Raw genomic sequence first — 20,310 nt, forward strand, 5'->3', positions numbered from 1 at the left:
TCTCCTTTAACTATGCCTAACACTAAATGGGCTCCCAGTGATGTCCCAGCCGAGCCTGTTTAGCTAAGCAGAAATCTCCTCCCAGAGCATTCTGGGAAACCAGGCATTATTTTAATTGGCTTTGGAATTCACTACGGCAGCAAAAAAAGATCAGCAGACAGTTTAAAGGGCAACTGAAGTGAGAGGTATATGGAGGCTGCAATCTTTATTTCCTTTTAAACAAAACCAGCTGCCTGGCTGCCCTGCTCATCCTCTGCCTCTAATACTTTTAGCCATAGCCCCTAAACATGCATGCAGCATATCAGAGGTTTCTGACATTATTGTCAGATCTGACAAGATTAGCTGCATGCTTGTTTCTCGTGTGACTCAGACTCTACTGCAGCCTAATAGATCAGCAGGGCTGCCAGGGAACTGGTATTGTTTAAAAGTAAATAAATAGGGAAGTCTCCATATTCCTCTCACTTCAGTTGTCCTTTAAAAGGAACTAAATATGGCAGCCTCCAAATCCCTTTCACATCAGTTGTCCTTTAAGTCAACTCATTTATGTGTGCTAATTATGATTTTTACTATAGACCTGACAAGGTGTACAAAATACATAACACTACTTTTTAATTTCTGCAGGTCCGCTGCTTTGAAAAATCGAATTAGCTGGGGGTCATCCTATATAATAAATAACTTGTCCCTGCGTCCTCCTGTGTCTGTGCATTGGGCCTGACGAGGTCTCTGACGGACGTCAGAGAGCAAAGAAGGGAGTGGCAGGGGGTGGGCATTTGCGCCCACGCTCCTCCGCGGGAGCGTGGCCGTGTGGGCGGGAAGGGAGGCGCGCCCATTTTTTTACAGGCAGGTGTAACGATTGTGGAATTCTCTCCGTGATCAGCGCACGCTGCGGAAATCCTCCACAAGCGTATAATTTGAGGGAACCCAGCAAAAGGTGCAATGCACCTGTAGAGGGAAATTCCTGTCGGCAGGTGGAGCTATGGAGTGCAGAGGAACAGCTCCTCTGCCCTGCCACACACGCCAGACAGGAATTGCACGAAGGGAAGAAACGCAGGGCAAGATAGCCCTGAAAGAGAGAGATCAAAGCGACAGAGGGTATGTGTGTTCACCAAACTAGTCACCACCCTGCGACGATGAACACACAACCAGGAAGATAAAGTGAGAAGGCAATCGCCGAAGATGGCGGTTGCTAACAGCGACACAAGACCGAGTAAGCACAGATGAGGAATGTATGTATGTCCACCAATCTAGCCGCCAACCTGCGACGGTGGACACACAACAAAGGAAACTGAGTGAGAACGCAATCGCCTGAGAAGCGATTGCGAATGAGATTGAGCAAAGGGACAGATTGTATGTGTGTGCACCAAACTAGTCGCCAACCCGCGACGGTGCATACACAACAGCAGATATGAAGTAGGAACGCAATCGCGAGTGAGGTGATTGCCAGAGGTGACAAGGCTACAGCAAGGCAGAGCACGAGAGTAGCAAAGGCATAGCTAATATACAATGAGAAGATAAGGAAAATAACAAACGCTAACTAAACGCGAACACCGCACTCATTCGCAACAGTGCACGCGTTTATGCGCGGTCTCCGCGTGTTAAGCACAACAGAGACAAGCACGCCTAACTAACCACCGACAGACAAATATAAAACAGAGGACGCGAGTGCTTGCTTAACAGTTACCTCACTGAGCCTCCAGCAAGCGTTCGTAGCAGACAAGACAGATACACGAAAACAGGAATAAGTGAGAGAGACTGATCCACAGCACTAGCGCCAGGCGAGTGCGATCCAGGTAAGACAGATTAGATGAGATAGCTGGTAGCAACCGCTGCTCCAGCTATACTCCAAGAACAAAGATCAGAACGACTTCCTGCCGACCACCGATGGGACAGAACAATCGCAACAGACAAACAAAACAGATATGCAATCCTAACTGCACTAGGGAACCTGCCTAGTGCAGTCCCAGGAATTACTCTAAGCTAATCTTTAAACAATGAGCAAGGCTGACACTCCAGGAGTGTTTCACAGGACTAAATCCATATGACCAGCCCAGGTCTGTGATATCACATGGTATATATAGAGCAAGCCTACAAAGGATGTGGCTAGGCAATCTGCATGACAAACATATGCAAATTCCTCAGCAGCAAGCTGCAAAACTGACAAAAGGTCTCTCTTCCAGAGACCTGCAGAATGTAGACCTGAACAGTGGTCAAAAAGCTGCCTGCCTGCGCAGGCAGCCGAGCGGATCCTCACAGCAGGCCTTTAAACAAATGTCTTATAAAGTATGAGTAGTGAAAGTAACGTATTGAATAAAATTATGTTTTTTTACAATATTAATTTACTAGTGACCTTAGCCCGTTTAAAAACGGGCTAGGTCTGTCAGCGCTCATCCGCCATGCGCACGCCCACCCACCCCTCCTGGCCCCCCGCCGCATCATACCCCCAGCTCTCCTCAGTGTCTCTACATCCCTCCCTGCACATGCACACACACAGGGACATGGGACGCAGAGACACTTGCGTTTTATTAGGTAGGATAAATAATTTAGTCAGTGTTTGCCCATTGTAAAATCTTTCCTCTCCCTGATTTACATTCTGACATTTATCACATGGTGACATTTTTAGTCCTGAAAGGTGCAGCTCTGCGGACTGCTCGCAGAATTCTGAATAGCGTAACAGCCTAGGCTGTGACATCACTGGGAGGGAGGGGCTACATATTAATATACAGCAATATATAGATATAGGAAGTGTTTCCGATCATGAAACCAGGGGGTAAAAAACGTAAAAGTGGATATCCTGAATAATTTACTGCGTTCTACTATATGACGCTAAAGGCCCTCTTTAACTTTTTGGGTGTAATTTAAATTTTATCCATGGAAGTAAAAATGACAAGGATCACTGGCAGCAAAAAGGGTTAAACAGCCCATTCATTGGCTCTCGCCTAGCAGCGCTGGGTCCCCGGTTCGAATCCCAGCCAGGTGAACATCTACAAGGAGTTTGTATGTTCTCCCCGTGTCTGCGTGGGTTTTCTCCGGGCACTCTGGTTTCCTCCCACATCCCAAAAACATACAGATACTGTAAGTTAATTGGCTTCCCCCCAAATTGGCCCTAGACTATGATACATGCACTACACGATACATAGACATATGACTATGGTAGGGATTAGATTGTGAGCTCCTCTGAGGGACAGTTAGTGACAAAACAATATACTCTGTACAGCGCTGCGTAATATGTTGGCGCTATAAATACATAAATAAATAAATAAATGAAACGAAAATGCTTTCTCCACATAAATATCTGCTTCCCGACAAACGTTGGTCCCAGCACCATTCAAAATGGTGAATTTGAAAATAATTGCAGAGATCCATAGGCTTTCTCTCCGCCAGAGTAGATCAGGCATCTCCTCTTTATATGAAGCGACGAGACCGCTCCATGTCACCCCCCCCTCCGGCCCGTGCAGCCATCTTTTTTTCACTAAATGCTATTATTAGCACTAACTATGTCAATCTCTTTAGCGCTGTAGATAATTGGATGACCCGGCGATATATCAGAGCGGACTGTTAGATCTGGCAGAGCGGATTGAAGTCTCCTTCCCATTCATACACGGACTGATCTATTACACTGGGTCTCTTTTATTCTATTATACCTATGGCTGCGGGACGCTGACAGCCAACAGTAAAATATACGAGGCTGATAATGATACATAAATCTTTCACATCCCCTATTTGTCATGCTGCTATTTTATATCGGGGTTAATGTATATACATTTAAATACCAATAATGTATGTAAAGAAGTCAGGAACTCTAGTTTAATGTGTCCAAGGAGAATTACATTTTCTTTAATTAAGCATTAAATCGCTTTACTTTTTATGGAGGTGTTTTAAATTATATTGCAGGTCCTCAAGCGATAATTGCTGGCCGCTTGCAATCTTCCTCAGCCATTTCTGCAACAGAGATCGGGTTGGGTCACCTGTGCCTGACAACTGATGCGGTTTACATCGCGGTGTCTACCTGGCCGCGGCTGCGTTTCAGGCTGTCAGTTACTAGAGAGGCGTGGCTGCAGTGTGGATTGCTGGCCGCCCCGCCTCCTGAGGCATAGACCATGATACTGCCTGGGTTCTGGTTTAGTTGGTCATGGAGGAGGTGGAAGAGGAGGGAGAAGAGGAGGCTGCTGGTAGTTTGCAGTGAGTAGCTGACCACCTGTGACCTGCTGTAACTGCAGGTCTACAGCAGTGGCTGGATAGTTTACTGGTTAAGGGCACCACCTTTTACATGGGAGACCAGGGTTCAAATCCTGGCTAGGGTCTGTACCTATTCAGTAAGGAGTTCAAGGCAAGACTCCCTAACACTTCAGGGTGGCCTCCTGAGAGCGTCCAAGTGGCTGCAGCTCTTGAGCGCTTTGAGTCCGGCAGGAGAAAAGCGATATACAAAATGTTCGGTTCGGATTACAGTATGCAGGGCTGTGGAGCCAGTACAAAAATCATCCAACTCCTCAGTTTAAGAAACCACTGACTCCAGGTACCCAAAATTGCTCAGACTCCGACTCCTTAGTCTAATAATTCATACCAGGGCTGTGGAATTGGTACAACAATCATCCGACTTCTCAGTTTTATGAAACCACCGACTGACTCTGACTCAAGGTACCCGACTCCACAGCCCTGACAGTGTTTGACATATAATTTTAGATGCAGATATTTTTATAAATGTATTCCTGCATAGTGAGGAGACAGGAACTCCATACTTCTCACACCTTTTTCCTTTAAAGGATACTCGGGGCGAGGGAAAATAGTTGAAATTTACTTACATGAGGCTTCTTCCAGACCCCCCCCCCCCCCCCTACTCCCAGTCTATAAGGCCCCATGACATGCTTTCAATCCCCTATTCTGTACTGCTGACCCCTCCGGAAGATCCACTAGTTGCAGCTACTGCGCATAGCGGCCCTGACCGCACACCTCCATGATCATCCTCCCATAGCCTGGAGTGTTTTGCACATGCGCAGTTCGCACAGACACAAACACAGAGAAATCCACCTTTTGTGGGTTCTCCTTTATCTGCAATTAATGAGACAGTGTAATTTGAGCTGTGAGCTCTCTGCAGGGTTCTGAGCTAATATGTAAACGCAGGAGGTCAACCCTTTCTGTGCTCCCCGGGAACCAGGAAGTACCCACACTGCAGCATCACTGCAGGAGTTCTCTAAGCCGTAGCAAGGAAATTTTTTTCTATAAAGGTTATTATGCTGTTGCTTATCTTTTACATCTGAAACGGAAGTTCTGAGTTCAGATCCGCTTTAAAGTGTGCATGCGCAGAACGCCCGGTCCACTCCGCTGCTGTCAAATTTAAGTGTGCGACCCGGCTGGACTTTAATGGAGAGGACAACAGAGCAGATCAGGTAGCAGCGTTGGGGCTGAAGGACTACAGGGGGCTGTAAGGTAAGTAAAAATCCTCTTGTTCCCTCGTCTCCGGTACACGGAGGCTGGGTGCACAGATAACAGAGCATGAAAGGTCGCGTTTTCTGTCATGTGCGGTTTTTTTGTGTGTGTTTTATAGTGCGTTTGCGTTTTTTCCGCATATGCGTTTTTCTAGCTTTTGTGTGCATTTGCGGTTCGTATATACAAAACACATATGCATTTCGTATGAATTTTCCATGCGTTTTATGTAAATCACTAGGAAGACAACAGGAGGCGGAAATACATCACAAAACAAAACTAAAAAAAACACACAAAAAAAAGCATATAAAACATTCCCATTGACTTTCATCATGTGTGTTTTTGATGCGTTTTTGAATACTATGCAACAAAAGCAGCGTTTTAAAAAAAAACTCACACATAAAAAATGCATATGCGTATTTATGTGCGTTTTTTCATGCGGCCCATTGACTTCCATTAGCGGCAAAAAACGCAGCATTTTACGCAACGCTAGCGTTTCTGCAAAGTGGGCACCTAGCCTTAAAGTCAGTTGTGCCACCAATAATAAATTAACATGAATAGAGATGGCCCGAACCGTTCGCCGGGCGAACATCACTGGGGCTTCTACTACTTCCGAGTCGCTATGACCCGGAGTAGTACGCCTGCGCTGCCCGGCGTATCGCGTCCTAGATCGCGCTCCTGTTGCCGGGCACTCTCTGCGCATGAGCGTGACGTCGTTAATGACGTCACGCACATTCGCAGAAAGTGCCCGGCAACAGGAGCGCGATCTAGGATACGATACGCCGGGCAGCGCAGGCGTACTACTCCGGGTCATAGCGACTCGGAAGTAGTAGAAGCCCCAGTGATGCAGAGATGTTCGCCGGCGAACGGTTTGGGAACCGCTCGCGACATCTCTGAACATGAATAAGTAATTATAGTAAATTAAAAGTGTCAAGGAATATTTGAAAAGCATTTAGACACAATTACAATGTACCCGTAAGCAATGTGTATGCATTAAATGGCCCTGAGATGATGATACTCCCAACAGGGGGTACTTGGCCAACCCAGCCATTTATTAATGGTAAACTTAACAAAACTATAACAAGTAACTTGTCTATATATCTTATCTAAAGTTTAGATAGTTTACACAGCATATCTAGCTGCAAACAGCTTCAAAAGTTTATGATTATTTCTTCCTGTGATACAATGAGGGCAGCCATGTTCTGTTTGTCACATTGTCACAGGCTGAGGGCTGGATATGCTATCAGCTTGCCTGTGTGTAAATTCAGTCCCCTCTCCTCCTCCCTCCTCCCCTATGCCTCTGAAATCAATGGCTAATAACCTCCTCCTCCTTCTGCCCAGACTGAGCTCCCATAAGCCCTTGCTACACTGCCAAGGCACTGTGAAAAGCTGTGGGCGAGGCTTGTTTAGTTTATAGGGAATTAGAGTATTAAAACAAAACAAAAAAAGTATTTGGCTTGAGGAATGCCCTATAAACTATATGAAAGGAACACAATTATGCAATGAGTAAAAGTTTATCTCAGATCCACTTTAAAGGGGCACTATGGCGAAAAAGTGAATGCCAGTTGCTCTGTCCAACTGCCAAAAATCTGTGTAGTGAGCAGGGATGCTAGCCAGCATCATTGTTTAATCCTTTTTAGGGAATATCTTTATAAAGAATAAAAGCCTCGCTGAGAATCCCCTATGAAGAGATGGACTAGTCCAAAACCTGTCACTTCTGTCAGATTTCTACTACTTACTGTAAGTGACAGCAACATAAGAGAAAAGTAATTTATGGCTCATTTTACTCTGGAAGAAACTTACTTCTTATTTGTCTATGTTTGCACATATTTTAAATTTTTAAATTTTTCGCCATAGTGCCCCTTTAAGTGTAAAAAAAAATGCAGTACTTCCAGGACACAGCAGTGACCCCCTCAAAGCTGGCCAGTCATGGCTACTGCGCATGCGTGGCAAGAGACACGTGACTATCGCGGCCGGAAGCGCTCTGCACATGCACAGTAGTGATTTTTCCGTACTACACATGTGCAGAATGCTGATGAGGAGGCGGGTGGATGGCCAGCTTTCAGGGGGTCCCTGCTGATGACTGGAGGGTCATGGAAGGACGGCGAGGGCACAGGATGACTGCGGGGGATGCAAGAAGCCCCAGGTAAGTTAAACTGCTTTTTTTAATTTTGATTAAGATTTCGGGTACCTGCTGTATTAGCTCTGAGAAACACAGGCTTTAAATCACCAGATTGAGGACAGCAGGAACAGACAAGACTGATGCATTTTGCATGAGACTGCACTTAGTCACGGCTCAGACAATTTGCAAGGCCCCTTTTTTCGTAAAACCAAAGCATAAATCTACCGGTAATATTTCCCCCGCATCCAAACTCTTAAAGGAAACCTGCAGTAAAAGGGATAGCGAGGTCGCTGTCTTCAATGCCCTTTGAAAACATCACTCGCCTGGGGACAAAGTGGGAGCAACGCGCACCTGATAAAATTGGGCGCTGCCATTGGCCCGGATATAATTCACGGCTCTGGCGCTTTCAGGGTTGTTTGAGCAATTATATAGTTGAGTTCAGGATGATACCATTTATTGGCTAACTAAAAATGAATAAGAATAAGCAAGCTTTCGGCCTTGCAGCCTTCGTCGGGCTTATATCCTGTTAGTTTGCAGGCTGGTGGTACAGACAGCTTTATACATGCAACATCAAAAGGGAAAACAGATATTTTTTCAAGCATAAATACATGTCATTAAGATGCCTTAAGTGAAACAGAACATCTAAATGGGGTTAGAGGTTGTTAGCTGAGATAAGGATCCTTGTTTACTCCATGCTCACAGACCTGGGATTAGGATTGACCCAGAGGTATCGTAAATTCTGAGTTCACAAGTTCAGCTACATAGGCTGAGAAAGTTCAAATATCATCAGCCTCATACCAATATAAAAAATTTTGTCCTTATTCAAACCCTTCTCCACAGCTTTAAACCAATTTATAAATTTTGTTTCTGCTATTAATCGGTCAGAAACAAAATTTATAAATTGGTTCAAAGCTGTGGAGAAGGGTTTGAATAAGGACAAAAATCGGTTGCCAATACTTTCTGAGTCACTTTACTAGAACAAGTATATAAATGAGATCTTGTGACTCGCCCGGGTGCGTGCTTGTTCTGTGCATGTAACTCTACTGAAGCCGGTGACAGCCGGGTAACTAGCATTTTCTAAACGGCAGTAAAGATGGCATCTTCCATACAGAACTCAGTGCGGGATTTCTGGTAAGTAAAAGAAACAATTATGTTTGCCTCTCTGCAAAGAGACCCTAAACACCCACACAGCCTGCGTACACGGTAATTACAGACGCACGGGATAAAAGCTGCAATCCAATTCTTCCAGATAAATAAAACAGAATCCTATGTGAGGTACACACAGTATATACAGGAAAAAAGCCAATGTATAGTCTGATCTCGCTTTTTCCATCTTTTCTCTGCTGCTCTGCCGTAAACAGACAAATGGATGATGTATGTTATAGAATCACACTATACAGCTAAACCACATCATGTAAATACACCAGCCAGCCTCACAATCTCGCCTACGAAAGGACCAGCATCTATCCCCTAATTAAAGTGTGGAGCTATCGTGTGGCAGATGTTTCCTACGTGAATATGCAGCGCCTGTTGCACTTCAAAACATACAGCTGTTCTTTTTCACGCAGTTTGGAGTCATAGGGAATCTGTTAGACCAAATCCCCTGGTAACGTCATGAGAGCTGTCATTTTCTGAATCAGAGGCTAGAGTATGTATAAGAGGTGTCTTGATGATACAGGTACTCTTAACTTATAAGATGACATTTAAAGAAAACCTGTAACATCAAAAAGTTCCCTCGGGGGGGGGGGGGGGGGGGGGTACTCACCTCGGGAGGGGGAAGCCTCAGGGTCCCAATGAGGCTTCCCACGCCATCCTCCGTCCCTCAGGGATCTTGCTGCAGCCCTCCGAACAGCGGCGATGTAAATATTTACCTTCCCGGCTCCTGCGCAGGCGCTGTGGCGGCTCTCGGCTCCGAGGTCTGCTCTACTGCGCAGGCGAAAGTCTCCGGCGCCTGCGCAGTAGAGCGAACCCGACTGAGATCGGGTATTTCCGTCTACTTCGGAGCCGAAAACCGCAACAGCTCCACCGCTGGAGCCTGGAAAGGTAAATATTGAACAAGCCGACGGATTTGTCGGGCCGCTGTTCGGAGGGCTGCAGTGAGACCCCCGTGGGACAGAGGACGGCGTGGGAAGCCTCATTGGGACCCTGAGGCTTCCCCCTCCCGAGGTGAGTACCCCCCAGGGGAACATTTTGATGCTACAGTGTCTCTTTAAAGTGAGTCTGAAGTGAAGAAAAAAAAAAAAAAAAAAGATACTCACCTAAGGAGAGTGAAGGATCTGGGTCCTATGGAGCCTTCCGGTTCCTCTCACCGCCCCAGTGTTCTCCCCAGGCTCTTTTAGCCAGGTGCTCCACCCGGCTAGATTTGGTGACCACCCGGCTGTCATCAGCTCACCTCCTCACATGCTGTAAGCAGAGTTGCCCTGCATTTTCATCTCGACCCACGCGGCTACTTTTTCATGCCACCCGGCTACTATTTCATGCCACCCGGCTGGAAAAAAGTTCTGGGGAGAACACTGCCGCCCCCTCGTTCCAGTGCTGACTCCCCTGTTAGCACCCTTTGACCAATGGGTTGAAGACTGCTCTTTGCCACCGCAGGAGGCATTGGAAGTCTTCCGCAGCACGAGCCCTCCTGAGGATGGGCCATTTCTTACTGCACATGTGCAAGCTATCTCGCGCAGTACAGAGACTTCCAAAGCCTCCCGCGGTGGGAGATTTGACCGGGGGGAGCCAGTGCTGGAACTAGAGGACTGTAAGGAGATCAGGAATGCTCTATAGGACACAGAGCCTTCCCTCTCCTTAGGTAAGTATCTGTTTTTTTTTTATTTTTTATTTTCACTTTATAGAGGAACTGTAGTCAAAATAACGTAATTAATGAAACAGCTTTTTTCCCTCATTTTTATTCATTTATAAATAACTAGTTGACCTAAGCCTGTTTAAAAATGGGCTGTAGGTATTTTCACGCCACCACCGCCGCTGTCAGTCAGGGCGCATGCGCGCACACCCGTCTGCCCGGCCCTGCCCTCCTAGCGTGCCTGTAGCGTGATGACGCGTTTCAACATCCCAGCCTTCGTCAGATCTGACGAAGGCAGGGATACTGAAATGCGTCATCACGCTACAGGCACGCTGAGGCGGAGACCACGCCCCTCGGAAGTGAGAGGACTTTCCACACGAACTAACGTTTTGCTGCTGGCCACAGCCTGGCGGTGCCCACGCTGCTGAAGGGAGAACGTGTCTCCTGATTGTACTATATGTACCACATGCGGCAATTTAACTTCTATCCTGTAAGTAGAAACTTACTTGCACTTATTAAACGTTCCATTGGTGGTTTTACGCTATGGAGCGCTCCACTTATCTTTTTTAGATTACTTCTGCTTGACACACCCTTAAAGGAGAGCGGCTCCATAATTTGTGTCACCAACTTGAGCGGTGTGGACTGTCTTTTGGGAAGCGCCAGACAATTTGTATTGTTTTTGCCAGTGAAAATAATGCCTGGTCTCCCAAAATGCTCTGGGAGGAGAATTCCGCTAAGGTAAACAGCCTAGGCTAAGCATCACTGGCAGGGCGGGGCTACATACTGATATGCAGAAATATATAGATATAGGATGTGTTTCTGAAGCTGAAACCAGAAAAAGTGTGCCTTTTTAAATTGGACCACAAGTAAGGTAATTATGCATATTGTTAACCTTGTGGTCAGTGTTGGACTGGGAGGTGGTAACGAACACAGTAAATCCAGCCCAGGAGACTTGGGCGCACAGGGAGTAACTTCGACGCTGTCAGAAGTCGGAGCTGAAGTTACTTTTAAAACACAATAATTCGGCTTTCAGCAATTGCTGGAAGCCAAATTATTTCATTCCCCACCATCCATGGAGGCCTGGAGGGGGAATAGTATTTAACACGGCCGGGACTTGTGCAGCAGCAGGATCAGCCATATACCGGCTGTATCCTGCGCCCAAGTCTCCCACGCTGATTCCTCTCGTACGCGGTGGTAAACCTGAGGAAATCCACTTCCTGGCCAAGCAGCAGTAATCATGTGTTGATGCTCACAGAGAAGACTTGCTGAAGGCTTCTATTGGGAGTAATAACACAGGGTTACTGCTGCTTGGCCAGCAGGTGGATTTCCTCAGCTTTTCCAGCTCCCAGTCCGACACTGCTTGTGGTCCTAATTGGAGTTTTCTTCATTTTGTCACGCCCCACATCTCCAACACCACTTAGATGCTTTTTCTGAAACTGCAGGTGCTGCTGGGAGATTGCCACAGCGTTGGACACTAGAGGGCAATATAATGATTGACTGACATGGGCAGTAAGCAATCTAAATACGCTTGCTCTAAAAGAGGCGCGATGACTGTCCAATCAGACAGAAGAGGGCGGGGACTAGGAAGAAGTGACAGTAGAATAGCTGCCTTAGCTCCTTAATATGGCTCTAAATACATCAGAAGACACAGGCAAAACCACCAGTGATTTCACGAGTAACAATAAGCTGATTGCTGGAGTTTTTTATATCCTGGCCCTGTCTGTCTGCATGTTGGGTTTGTAAATTTGATAACCTATAGGCTTGCTATACACCCGCGTTTCTGGATGTAATCCTGGCTTCAGGGGCATAGAGATAATTTGCATATTCAGTAGTGATGCATCATGGGTAACCACAGTCACTCACTTAAAGCTCAGTTATAGCAAATACCTTCTGTTTTAAGGAGGCAAACCGCACTAAGCATTGCTTTTTAGTAGTAGAAGGGCTTTTCGGTCTATTTTAGTCCTCTATACTTTCCTAGTAGTTTTGAGTCACCCTGAGCTGCTTGGGTATTCTGTTGAGGGTGGGAATTGTTTCAAAGAGCTATCCAGCCAAATAAAGGGAGGGGGGACACCAAGAGCCCAATAGTGTGATATTGTGAAGATGATAATTAATAATGAGTAATCTAACAATTTAATACTCACAAACCAGGGTTACCATTAGGCAACCACTGTGAAGGCAGGTGGGGAGATTAACCTGACCCCACTCAGGATTAAAAATCACTCTCTGTAGATGGGAAGAAGATGGGTACAACCCTCCACCAAGGGTGGACTTAGCAATATGTAGAAGCTTTCCAGAGGCGCCAATAGAATAAAAGTCACTTAAATGAGCTTAAAACTGATGGGGCAGTGGTGGGCCTATCCCATCCATGCAGACAAAGCAAACAAAGGAAGGACTGTGGCATCAACAGTCAAACAACAATTTATTTATACTCCACAGTAAAAATAGGCAACGCGTTTCACGGGCTCAATCCCGCTTCATCAGGCCAATCAAAAAGGAGCATACAGCTTAACAGCATCAAAACCACACTGAGCGCCTCTGTACTACATTGGCCTGATGAAGCGGGATTGAGCCCGTGAAACGCGTTGCCTATTTTTACTGTGGAGTATAAATAAATTGTTGTTTGACTGTTGATGCCACAATCCTTCCTTTGTTTGCTTTGTCTGCATGGATGGGATAGGCCCACCACTGCCCCATCGGTTTTAAGCTCATTTAAGTGACTTTTATTCTATTGGTGCCTCTGGAAAGCTTCTACATATTCAGCCAAATAGCAACTGCGTAGGTCATCGCCGGAACAACAGGCTTCTCTGCCTTTTGGCTAAGATCAAGTGTAGTATATGTTCTTATCAGTCTCAGGGAGGCATGTTACTGGGAACCCCGGCCTGGTCACCCGGGGAAGGATGCCTTAAACGAGCGATCGAGGGGAGCCGGAAACCTCTGATCCTCCAGTAAACAATGTCATTCCTGGTTCATAATTCCCCAGAGGCTGACTGAATGGATCTACCATGGTCGAAGCTGAAGGGCTGAGGGCTTTGCTTAGGCGTACTGCCTCTGGAAGTGGCGCTCCAGGAGTACCCAAAAATCCTGGGGCCTGGAAAACCCCAGGAAGGAGTAAGGTGCTTAGGTCTGTACTGCCCATATACATTGCCGACTAACGCAGCTCCCCGGCCTTTTGGCTAGGGAGAGTGCGGAATTTTTATAACACCGGCCGCAAGGTCGGGGCCAGCTTTTTGGCACCGGGGACTTGTCCCCTGGGGACCTAGGTCCCCGCCCCGGCTCCCTCTTGGGGGAGCCACCCGGACCATGTGGGCGTCCACATGGCCCAGGCCCTTTGGACAACCACTGGGCAGTTTGGGGTCCTTCTAACCTTCGGGTGTTGGAGGACCCAAAAGCCCCTGCGCTGAAGGCAAAGGGGGGGTTCCCTTCGGAAAACACCGGAAAGGACCCTGCTTTTGTGGGGCCCGGGGCTGCTCATGCACATTTTTGTGGGGTGTTTATGCACTTCCACTTTTTCCATGCATGGGCAGAAAGCCTTGCTTACTTCGGGCTCCTGCTGCATGCAACAGGAATCAAGAAAGCAAAAAAAAAAAAAAAAAAACAGGTTAGACGGAGAACCGGGAAGCCTATACCATCCAGAGCCTTCCCTCTACTAAAGTGAGTTTGCTATAACTCCCCCTTTAAGACAAGACACAAGACAAATAACTCAAAGTGCTGCAGCCACTACGGCGCGCTCTATAGGCAGTAGCAGTGTTAGGGAGACTTGCCTAAGGTGTCCTACTGAATAGCTGCTGGCTTACTGAATAGACAAAACCGAGAGTCGAACCCAGGTCTCCTGTGTCAGAGACAGAGCCCTTTAAATATCTAATAACTAGGTACAGTTTGGTCCTGAATTTCATGAGCTCCTCTGTAAGATGTATATTATGTATCATTGACTAGGAATGCTGCTTTGATGTTGTGTTCTTTAGCTATGTCTTGCGTGTGCATCACAGAGGAAGTCGTTAGAACAGGAAAATCATCTGCAATTAAATATGAGAAATGGACACAAAGATAATTAATGAGGAGCTAATGAAGGTTTTCTTCCAATAAGGTGTGGGCGGGCCTTACTGTAGCGAGCGAGCCTCTTGGGCCTCTTCCCACGCAATCACTCCTTTAGATCTGTCTGATTCTAAACACAAGGGGCTTGATTCACAAAGCGGTGCTAACTGTTAGCACGCCTGTGAAAAACCCCTTAGCACGTCTAAACAAGCTTTTCGCGCATAAAACTTTACGCGCGCAAAACTTTATGCGCGTAAAACTTTACGCGCGTACTGCACAGAGCGCAGGGTGCACCGCGCGAAGTGCCCATTAAAGCCTATGGGACTTAGCGCGCGTAAAACTTTGCGCGCGTAAAACTTTACGCGCGCAAAGTTAGCGCGCGATCTGATTGAGAAATCCGGTGCTAACCTACTTAGCACTGTGGTTAGCGCGTCTAAAGACTTTAGACGTGCTAAGTAGGTTAGCACCGCTTTGTGAATCAAGCCCAAGGAGTGAAAACTGTAATTTTATTTTTTAAGGGGAATATGTATTTTAGAATAATTATTTTATTGAGTGTTTACTGGTGTTTTATTGAATTAGAAACACATGAATGATTACACATAAATGTTTCAGGGTTTTTTTCTGGTACTGTAGTCCACCTGGTAAGCTTCCGTCATCTGTCATTAGAGAGGAGTGACACTTTACTATTCCTGTAACAGCAAAGTCCCCAGACTTGGGCCTCGATTCATCAATGTTTTTGAGATAACTTTTTCAAGTTTGTTAAATTACCGAATTCGAAGTTTATCGATTTCTAGTTGTATTCATCAAGGTTTTTCCACATGCGGTGTGAATTCGATAAAATATCGATAACAATTCGGTAACCATTCGGTAACGTGTGGATATTTCCATTTTACAGCGGTAATTTAACACAAGGCCATAAGATTCCCATGGAATTGTGGGTAAAAGGCAGTCCTTTGAACACTATGTAGCAACATTCTGAATAGGGCTTAACACCTGCACCAGGATTCTGGAAGTGGTTTGGGACAATCCCACAATTTCTCCAGCTGCGGCTTGATAGGAGCCTTTTCTGAAAACATGTAGTGCAGCTAGCAAATTAGTTAACCTTGGCACTGCCTGTGTTCTCTTACAAGATGATTCAAGAGAAATGCAGATGTCCTGTTATAGCAAATAAATCTATTCTCTTGCAAATTGATATGGTTCTAGACCTTATTCTTGCCCTTCTGCGCCTTTGAATCACTTTCAGCTGATACATAACCACTTCAAATGGCTCCATCTTCTCTGTCAGCAATGATCTGACAGGAATAACGACAGAGCAGTGAAGGAGATAACTAATCCTAAATGTAAAGCTAAACCACGCCCACTTTCATTTCCATGAATTGCACTTTCTTCCGTTTTAACGCATGACTAACGAATGATTACCGAATTATTACCGAATGCTCTCTAACAGCTGTAGATAAATTTGATGAATCCTGATATCAACTTAACGAATTTGGTATTTTACCGAACTGTCGTTAACCAATTCGATAAGTCTTGATGAATCGAGGCCTTGGTGACTTATAATTAGGCCCTATTGTTCTCTACTGGACTAGCAGGTATAGTTGTCAATAGACATAATATTGTAATTTGTGCTTGTTAAAGCTCAGGGTCTGGTATTATATGATTCTTCATCTCCTTGAGGCGATTCACCCCCTCAGCTTTGTATGGGCATGCTAGGATCTTTCATAGGCATAGTAACAGCATCACTGCATGAAACCTAAAATCCAGGGGTGCAAGAAATGGCCACTAGACACCAGGGAACTGTATAGTGTGTGTGTGTGTGTGTGGGGGGGGGGGGGGTTATGAGGCACCAGGGCACTGTATAGTGGAAGGGGCAGGGGCACTAGACACTAGGGAACTGTATAGTGTGTGTGTGTGTGGGAGGGGGGGGGGGGGGATATGAGGCACCAGGGAACTGTATAGTGGAAGGGGCAGGGGCACTAGACACTAGGGAACTGTATGGGGGAGGGAGGGGACCACTAGACACCAGAAACTGTATAGGGGAGGGAGGGGACCACTGGACACTAGGGAACTGTATAGTGGAAGGGGGGTCACTAGACACTAGGGAACTGTATAGTGTGTGTGTGTGTGTGGGGGGGGGGTATGAGACACCTGGGAATTGTATAGGGGAGGGAGGGGACCACTAGACACTAGGGAACTGTATGGGGGAGGGAGGGGACCACCAGACACCAGAAACTGTATAGGGGAGGGAGGGGACCACTGGACACTAGGGAACTGTATAGTGGAAGGGGGGTCACTAGACACTAGGGAACTGTATAGGGGAGGGAGGGGAGCACTAGACACCTGGGAATTGTATAGGGAAGGGAGGGGACCACTAGACACCAGGGAACTGTATAGGGGAGTGAGGGGGGCACTAGACACCAGGGAACTGTATAGGGGAGGGAGGGGACCACTAGACACCAGGGAACTGTATAGGGGAGTGAGGGGGGCACTAGACACCAGGGAACTGTATAGGGGAGTGAGGGGGGCACTAGACACCAGAGAACTGTACAGGGTAGGAAGGGAGGACCACAAAACTCCTGGAAACTGTACAGGGGAAGGAGGGGGGCACTGGACACATGAGAACTGTACAGAGGAGGGAGGACCACTAGACACCCGTGAACTGTGTAGGGGAGAAAGGGAGGACCACGAAACATAAAGGGGGCGGGGTTTCAGACCTCTGGCGAGGGGGTGAGTTATTGCTGCTGGCACCCGTTGATCCTGGCAGCTCTATCACTAAGCTTTACAATCAGGGCTCTAGTCACCCGTATATATTTACAACTTTGTCCTCATTATCAGGCTTGCTGTAAATGTGTCCCTGCACCAGGCCTTTCTCTAGCAGGGTTCCTGGAGGACTCTGCAGGGGTTCCCTGGCTTACTTGCCTCTGGGGACTGTGGCCTCAGCTGGCTGAGTGAGAAAGTTTCAGAGAGAAATCAGGCAGGTAATGATAATGAACGTGCTTCTGCTGGTCTCTGTAAGAGGAAGCAGCTGCACACTGATGAAGAGATCTGAAATGATGAGCATTATAATCAGGGGACACATTACCAGGCAGCACTAAAATGAGGGGGGAGGGGGGAGAGATAAAAAGAAAATTATAAAAGGAAACACCTCAAAACGAAGCGCTAAACTGGAGGTCAGTACAGTAAGTACAGTAAAGTACAAACAGTAATAAGAAGCACTAGAGTAGTAAGACAGTATAATGAGGGCCACTGTGAGGGCTGTGACCTTCCAGGGATAGTGAATTGTTAACACCAAGCGATTTTCAGAGCATTTTGAAAGGCATGCTGGAGGCGGATTGCTAATGGCAAGGTGCAAATTGCAAGCGATTAGCGTAGTGGAATGACCCTCGTAGGGCTCCACTGTTGTAGCACTTTGCCGATCGCCAACAAACGCTAGCAATGGGTAAGCGCCGCTAGTGGGCCCAAGCTCGAAAAGGGGGATAGAATAAGAGGAAAGCACTATATTGGGAGAACTAAAATAAAGAACATTACAATACCCTCTTTCCCTGAAGTGAAGACATCCCCCGAAGGTGAGCCCTAGCAAGAATATCCGGCATGCTCAAAATATAAGCCCTTACCTGAAAGTAAGACCTAGCGGCAATAAGGGAAAAAGTATGGCAGCTTGTGTTCTTACTGGAGCCCAGAGAGAGATACAAGTTGCCGTACTTCTTCCCCATAGGCTGAAGCTCAGGGACACAGAGGCATAGAGCTGGGTGAAAAAAGAGAATGCAGGGAGATATCAGAGGACATGTGGGACACCAGGAGGGCATGGGGCAGAGCAGAAGACATAGGAGGGCACAGAAGGACAGCGGATAGAAGAGGACACGGGTACAGAGGGGGACACCAGGAGGACATTAAGGGTACAAGGGGGACACAGGGGCATACAAGAGGTGGATCCAGCAGAGGAAGAGGTGGCACAGTGGGGAAGGCAGGAGGACACACAGCACAGGAACTTGTGTGTTCATAGAAGTATAAGACATCCCCTAAAAATAAGCCCTAGCACATCTTTTGGTGCAAAAATTACTATAAGACACTGGCCTCGATTTATCGTCTTTGAGATAACTTTTTCCAGTGTGTTAAATTACCGAATTTGAAGTTTATCGATTTCTAGTTGTATTCATCAAGGTTTTTCCGCATGCGGTGTGAATTCGATAAAATATCGATAACAATTCGGTAACGTGTCGATATTTCCATTTTACAGCGGTAATTTAACACAAGGCCATAAGATTCCCATGGAATTGTGGGTAAAAAGGCAGTCCTTTGAACACTACGTAGCAACATTCTGAATAGGGCTTAGCACCTGGACCAGGATTCTGGAAGTGGTTTGGGACAATCCCACAATTTCGCCAGCTGCAGCTTGATAGGAGCCTTTTCTGAAAAAATGTAGTGCAGCTAGCAAGTTAGTTATTCCCTGGCACTGCCTGTGTTCTCTTACAAGATGATTCAAGAGAAATGCAGATGTCCTGTTATAGCAAATAAATCTATTCTCTTGCAAATTGATATGGTTCTAGACCTTATTCTTGCCCTTCTGTGCCTTTGAATCACTCTCATCTGATACATAACCACTTCAAATGGCTCCATCTTCTCTGTCAGCAATGATCTGACAGGAATAACGACAGAGCAGTGAAGGAGATCACTAATCCTAAATGTAACGCTAAACCACGCCCACTTTCATTTTCATGAATTGCACTTTCTTCCCTTTTGTCGCATCATTACCGAATGATTACCGAATGCTCGCTAACAGCTGTAGATAACTTTGATGAATCCTGAAATCAACTTATCAAGTTCGGTATTTTACCGAGCTGTCGGGAATTGGTTTGATAAGTCTTTATGAATCGAAGCCACTGTCTTATTTTTGGGGAAACACAGTAGGGGGATTACTATAATTGTGGGAACTCTAATAAGAAGCACTATACTATGGGCCACTATAATAGCGAGCACCGTAAAGGAGGACTATGGGATTGGGGCTAAACAAGGAGGCTGCTACAATTTAAAGGATACCTGTAATCACCCCCAGGAAAAAAAGTTAGGAACTTAACTAACAAGAGGAATACTCTGGATCCCTTAGAACCTCGCCATTCCTCTCTGCATCTACGAGACTTGGCACCATACCCCCTGAACCAGGACAGTCCTGGGCAAATCGGGACAGTTGGGAGGGATGCATATTTCATAGGAGTTCCCTTAGGGCATGGGTCTCAAACTCGCGGCCCGCGGGCCACTTGCGGCCCTCGATGCAGTATTTTCTGGCCCGCGCCGTCCCATATGATCTGCCGCATCCGCATCGCCGCCGCATCCATCTCACTGAAGCGAACTATCTTGTATTTAAATTTAACTTACAGTTCGCTTCAGTGGTCCCATAGGAGTGATCCGCCGCGTCCCAGCCTCGAAACGAGGGCTGCAGAGCCCCCAAATCGGCCGGGGGGCAATCCTGGAAGGGGCAGAGCTGTCAGCTTCAGCTCTGCCCCTCCTGACGTCAATCGCGGCGCATCACCGCCTCTGCCCGCCCCTCTCTGTGAAGGAAAAGGGAGAGGGGCGGGCAGAGGCGGTGATGCGCCGCGATTGACGTCAGGAGGGGCAGAGCTGAAGCTGACAGCTCTGCCCCTTCCAGGATTCCCCTCCAGCGCGATTTGGGGGCTCTGCAGCCCTCGTTTCAAGGCGGGGACGCGGCGGATCACTCGTATGGGACCACTGGAACGAACTGTAAGTTAAATTTAGGAATAGGAAAAAAAGATTGCTTCAGTGAAAATTTTGAATAACAGTCAATGTGTGGTGGGGGGCGGGAGCTGCTGATTGATGTCACAACAGTGACTGAGTGACATTAAGCATGAGATTGCTGCACAGGTATATGTTCCCACAGAAAGAGTTAGTCATCATACGAAATAATTAAAACTGTTAATATGTTCATAAG

General features: G+C 46.7%; 1 protein-coding gene and 1 pseudogene across 1 annotated transcript in view; one reads left to right on the forward strand and one right to left on the reverse strand.

Annotated features, from left to right (window-relative positions):
- Positions 1–20,310, reverse strand: part of SYN1 (synapsin I) — a 286,198-nt gene that overhangs the window by 240,527 nt on the left and 25,361 nt on the right. The gene's annotated exons all lie outside the window — the stretch shown is intronic.
- Positions 13,130–13,270, forward strand: LOC137529177 (U2 spliceosomal RNA; annotated as a pseudogene).

This window comes from Hyperolius riggenbachi, chromosome 8 (assembly GCF_040937935.1).
Source record: "Hyperolius riggenbachi isolate aHypRig1 chromosome 8, aHypRig1.pri, whole genome shotgun sequence".
Classification (NCBI taxonomy): Eukaryota; Metazoa; Chordata; class Amphibia; order Anura; family Hyperoliidae; genus Hyperolius; species Hyperolius riggenbachi.